Below are 5,968 nucleotides of genomic sequence, written 5' to 3'. Positions count from 1 at the left end.
CCCTAGGTAAATGAAATCTTCATTTAATTTTTCTCCTTTTGTGCTTCTCTTTTTGTTCACTGTTATTTCATGATCTTTGGGCTTCCAGAACTATAAATAAGAACTCTTATACTACTAGAATCCCTTCCTCTATGTAAGTGAATTGTTCTTTTTGGGTAGAAACTTATGTACATTCTCTTTATCCTTTAGAGGTGTGTCTTTTATTTAATTCTGCTTGAGACTACATCAGCTCAGTTCATCTCCTCATTCAAATTCTGCTGAACTCAGAGACATTTTCTTCTGTGGTCTAGGTAAGTAACCCTTTTCCTGTCTCTGGAACTCCCGCTGATTGCACGTTGGTCCTGAAGCTGCCCTTTCTACCTCCTGCTTTCCCCTTCTGGCTTCTGTATCTTGCCTATTTGCGGGATGAGCTGTTTCTTTAGCTGATCTTCCACTCCCACACTTCTGTTTCCAACAGGGTCTATTATCTTCCTCATCCTCTTCCTTCTCCTCTTCTTCTTTAGACCTATTTATTTATGTGGGGGGAGAGATCAAAGAGACAGTGTCAAGCAGACTTCCACTGAGCACAGAGCCCCATACAAGGAATCGATCTCATGACCCTGAGACCATGACCCTAAGATCATGACCTGAGCCAAAACCAAGAGTCGGACACTTTAACCAATTTAGCCACCCAGGTGCCTTCAACAGGGTCTATCTTCTTTTTCAAATTCTTTATTGGACTTTTTAAGTCATGGACCACGTTTCCTAAATTCAAAACAGAAGTCCTTTCTTGTGTTCCAACTTTACTCACTTGAGAGCCTAGTGCTTTTTATGAAAGATCTTAATTGACATTTTTTATTATCCCTACCTCAATGAGGGCTGCTTGTTCCAGACAATCAGATTGGTTTTCCCCTCTCAGATTGCTAATGTCTTTGAGTTGTAACCTCTCTTTGTCTCAGTATGTTTTGGGAAGTCCAATTAAGCTGTAAGTTCTTTTGAACAATAGAAAGTCAGAAAATGGCAACTAGTTCACCCTTTGCCAAGGCTTTCTGCTCCTGGACCACCTATCAACATGTAACAGCTCTCTCTGAAACTCAGGAACTGGGAGCAACTCCATGCACCCGTGTAACTGCTCCTACCCTTGTCCTCCAGGGCCAGCTGGATGAGACAAGCCTTTCCGAGATGACAGAAAATTGGATGGTGCAACATTTGCTGAAGAAAATGTTGAAGAAATGTCAGCTGACCAGTCTGGCAGGTACAAAATTGTAGACTTCGCTTCAGTCCTCAGGGACAAAGAAGATTTCCTCTACAATGGTACCCTGACTCTTTCCTAGATAGAACTAATCCTGGACCTGCTCTTTCCCTATAAATGAAATCTAAAACCCTCCAGGTCTACCAGCTCCCCCTCATTGATGCCCCATGCTACAGACTAAAATAGCAAGGAATGAGAGCCAGAACCATATGTTCTAGTTGCTGTGTTCCCAGAATTTCCTCAGAACATACTCACTGAGCATTCATTATGTGCTGCCAGTGGGACATGTCAAAATGGAACCATCAGAGGCATTCATAGCTTTATCTGGCACACAATATCTAATGTGTGTTTAAAAAGGTTGTTAAAACTACAGTTAAAAGAACTGAATGGTTCTAGACAATCTGTGAAGATAAATAGGAGGAGCAGAGCTATAAACATTTTGTTTTATGACATATAAATTGTGCAAACCTTGATTGATATTATGCATTTAAGGGGAACAAAATCACTGAGGTCATTTTAGAATGACTTTTCTGCTTAAGAGGCCTTCAGAGCTAACAAAACAAATTCACTAGCACCACACAGATTCCCAAGAGAACTCCTGATATAATACCTATTATTATCATTCCCGTAACTCTGATGAGTCCACAGTCCAGCTTAGGTTAAATGACTTGCCAAAGAAAAAATAAATAGTGGAACCTAAATCTGCCAAAAGCCAATTCCAATATAGCATGAAAATTCCTACCACAGGATCCCCAATAACACTGAATAGTGATGGCGTAGCAAAATGCTAGTTTTAATCTCCTAAAGCAATGGTTCAGTTTCTACAGTGTAACCAATTGATAAATATACTTTAGCAGGGCATGCATTAACTTTCTAATCTAGAGACAGATTTACAAGCAGATTCTTTTCCTTTGAATAACTGTGACTGTACACAAAGTTAGACAATGTAAGGGCAGAAAACCACAAGCATTAATGTCACCTTCGGGTTCCTAAGGTCTAGTAGGGAAAAATGGGGAAGGATCACTACCATAAAAGGAAATAAGGAATTACTGTCACTTGTCTTTCTGCAGGAAAGTATACTTAATATGGTAGAAAAGGATGTAGCATTCATCTGGAATCTTATGCGTCCTAACAAATTATATATTTTTTTTCTCTCCCAGCAGGAGAGGAACAATGCTGTCATCAACAGGGGTCAGCCACACACTATTAGTACATGGACTGGTGAAGGGTTCCATTGACATTGGAGCCTCTCTAGGTATAGGGCCAGTTGGCTAGAGTGTTGACGCCTATCAAGGGTTGCCTGGCGTTCAACAGTGCAGCTGCCAAGACATGAGTAATTCTCCCAACCTTTACGTATGCACAGCTAACCACATATGTAGAGCTAACCTAACAGTATGCATAGTCAATTCAACTTGAAGAGGGTGTCGTAAGCCTATTATATTGAAGTCCAATAAGCTTACCCAATTAAAGGACAGTCCCATTAGCCAGGTCATAGTGTTATTTAATTGAGAGTCCTGGTCCCCCAAAGACTTCTGTTTTGGAGAGCTAATTTATGTATTGAGTATACATAAATACACACCCAGCCTTAGGTTCTGCACCTGCAGGGGTCTCCCAGCTACTGTATAGTTGCTCCTTTTCTTGAACGCCTACCTTCCTTACTCTCTCAGCTTCATCATTCCCTAGGCACTTGCTTTCTTATTGGAACGCTTCATCTCTAGAAGCATATTATTATTTTCCCAACTCCAGATACCAAATTTATAATAGATTATTTCTAATTCTAACTTCAATTAAGTCTTTTTAAAAAATTCATGCCCGTGCTATTAATTGCTTTACTTTCTTCAAAGAAAAACTCCTTGCACACACCCTATTTTACTCAAATCATTTTACATCATTTCTGAGGGAGCTTCTCTAAAACACCATACATGGGTACAGGACTGCTGAGAGCCAGCAGGTTGAGACTGGGTGAGGTGGGTTAGCTCCCTGCCTCTCCAATTTTATCTAAGCCAACCGTTGCTTCCACATGTGATACTACATGAGCTTGCGGTAAGGAACAGATCATAGTGAGGAAAATCCAAGTGGTTACTCATAGTTTGCTGGTGAGACAGTTTTCCTACAGACTTAACAGAAGAGTCTTGAATCTACAGAAAAGATAATCTCTAGGCTGACCAAATTATTTCCTATATAGAGATGCTATGAGAAATTAAGTGAAAAAAGAAACTATCCTAAGTTGTCCACTCTAAAACATCAAAGTAAATACCTTATAAGTGCCTTAGGTTTCAGTTCTTTATTTTGTTTTTTAGGTATAAACATAATGTAATTTCTGCAAATTTTTGTCTTTTTTAATTAAAAAAGTCAATTTTTTCATTTTAATTCTGTTTTAACTAACAGTGTTATGTTAGCGTCAGGTGTACAATATCATGATTCCACACTTCCATACAACACCCGAATAGCAAGTACACTCCTTCAGCCCCATCCCCTATTTCACCCATCCCCCCCCCACCTCCCCTCTGCTAACCGTCAGTTTGTTCTCTATAGTTAAGAGTCTGTTTCTTCCATAAGAGTCTCTTAATCTCACAAAACAGAGGGTTGCCCGGGGGAGGGCGATATGGAGAGGGTGGTCGAATTATGGACATTGAGGAGGGTATGTGCTATGGTGAGTGCTGTGAAATGTATAAGCCTGATGATTCACAGACTAGTAACCCTGGGGCAAATAATACATTATATGTTAATGAAAAAAAAAAAAGTATGTTTCTTGTCTTGCCTCTATTTTTCCCTATTATCATTTGTTCGGTTTCTTAAATTCCTCATATGAATGAAATCATGTATTTGTCTTTCTCTGCTTGACTTAGTTCACTTAGCTTTGAACCTTCTAGATCCATTCTGTTGTTGTGAATCACAAGGTTTCATTCTTTTTATGGTCGAGTAATATTTCATTATATATACACTCACATCTTTTTTACCCATTCATCTACTGATGGACACTTGGATTGCTTCCATACCTTAGCTATAATATATAAAGCTACAATAAACACAAGGGTGCATATATATTTTCATATCAGTGTTTTGTATTCTTTGAGTGAATACCCAGTAGTGGGGTTATTAGATCATATAGTAATTCTATTTTGAATATTTTGAGGAATATCCATACTGTCTTCCACACTGGTTGCACCAGTTTACATTCCGACCAACAGTGCACAGGGGTTTCTTTTTCTCCACATCCTTGCCAACACTTGTTCTTTCTTGTGTTTTTGATTTTAGTCATTCTAACTGGCATAAAGTGATATCTTATTGTGGCTTTGATTTGCATGTCCTCGATGATGAGGGATGTTGAACATCTTCATGTGTCTGTTTAACCATTAGTCTTCTTTAGAGGAATGTGTGTTCATGTCTTCTGCCCATTTGTTTTTTAGGTGTTGAGTTTGAATAAGTTCTTTATAGATTTTGGATATTAACCCTTCATCAGATATGTGACTTACAAATATCTTCTCCCATTAAGTAGGTTGTCTTGTTTTATTGATTGTTTCTATTGTTGTGCATAAGATTTTATTTTGATGCAGGCCCAACAGTTTATTTCTGATTTTGTTTCCTTTGTCACAGGAGACAAATCTATGGCCAACATCAGAGAAATTACCACCTGTGTTCTGTTCTAGGACATTTATGGTTTCAGGTCTCACACTTAGGTCTTCAACCTGTTTTAAGCTTATGTTTGTGTAGGATGTAAGACAGTGGTCCAGGTTCATCCCTTTGCATGTTGCTATTCAGTTTTCCCAGCATCCGTTGTTGAAGAGACTGTCTTTTTCCCTTTGTGTATCGGTGCCTATTTCATCAAAGATTAACTGACGATGTAATTGTGGATTTACTTCTAAGATCTCTACTCCGTTTTACTGAACAATGTGTCTATTTTTGTTCCAGGACCACACTGTTCTGATGACTACAGCTTTGTAGTATATCTTGAAAACTGGGATTGTGATACCCCCAGTTTTGTTCTTTTTCAAGATTGTTTTGGCTATTTGTTGTCTTCTGTGGATCCATACAAATTTTAGAATTGTTCGTTCTAGATCTGTGAAAGATATTGTTGGTATTTTGGTAGGGATTGCATTGAATCTATAGATTGCTTTGGGTAGAAGAGACATGTTAACAATACTCGCTCTGCCAATTAGTTTCTTATTTACAAAAAAATTCTTTCATGGTTTATTTTATTTTCATAGATTATCTTTTTACTTTTCTACATCTTGTTACTTGGCATCTTACAAAATGTTTTTCTGGTGTTTTTCTATAAGTTGGTAACAATGATTTATAAAATGAGGAGAAAGAGAAAGCTAAATGCTTATGTATATCTGTATTCATACAGATATATAGATATAGATATAGATATACATATACAGATATATAAATACACACATATATACATATACAGATATATATATATCTGTGTATATACACAGATATACATATACAGATATATATATATATACAGATATATATATATATGCAGATAACATGCACATATATATAGAATTAGAAATCTATGTATGGTGATCATATAGTCCTAAATAAATCATAAAAGATTTTGAAGAATAATTTTTTATCATACCTATTACTACACTGATCTAACATTTCATATTTCTCAAAGTCACTTAAGATTTTAACCATTGCAAAATTGAGGTAGGACAGATGTTAAACTTAATTTAAAAAGGTGTAGGTAGAGACAGTGATCAAACTCAAAGTCCTAAAATT

General features: G+C 37.2%; 1 long non-coding RNA gene across 1 annotated transcript; it reads left to right on the top strand.

Moving 5' to 3' along the window:
* The first annotated feature begins 233 nt into the window (after positions 1–233).
* On the top strand, positions 234–2,616 carry LOC116587813. The gene is made up of 3 exons (XR_004284654.1): positions 234–290; positions 1,132–1,234; positions 2,395–2,616. It is a non-coding gene; the product is annotated as an uncharacterized LOC116587813 (long non-coding RNA).
* The last annotated feature ends 3,352 nt before the right edge of the window (positions 2,617–5,968 follow it).

The sequence above is a fragment of the Mustela erminea genome, chromosome 4, assembly GCF_009829155.1.
Source record: "Mustela erminea isolate mMusErm1 chromosome 4, mMusErm1.Pri, whole genome shotgun sequence".
NCBI classification, from domain to species: Eukaryota; Metazoa; Chordata; class Mammalia; order Carnivora; family Mustelidae; genus Mustela; species Mustela erminea.
The sequence above is the reverse complement of the archived record's forward strand: the minus strand, read 5'-3'. Positions and strand labels throughout refer to the sequence as shown.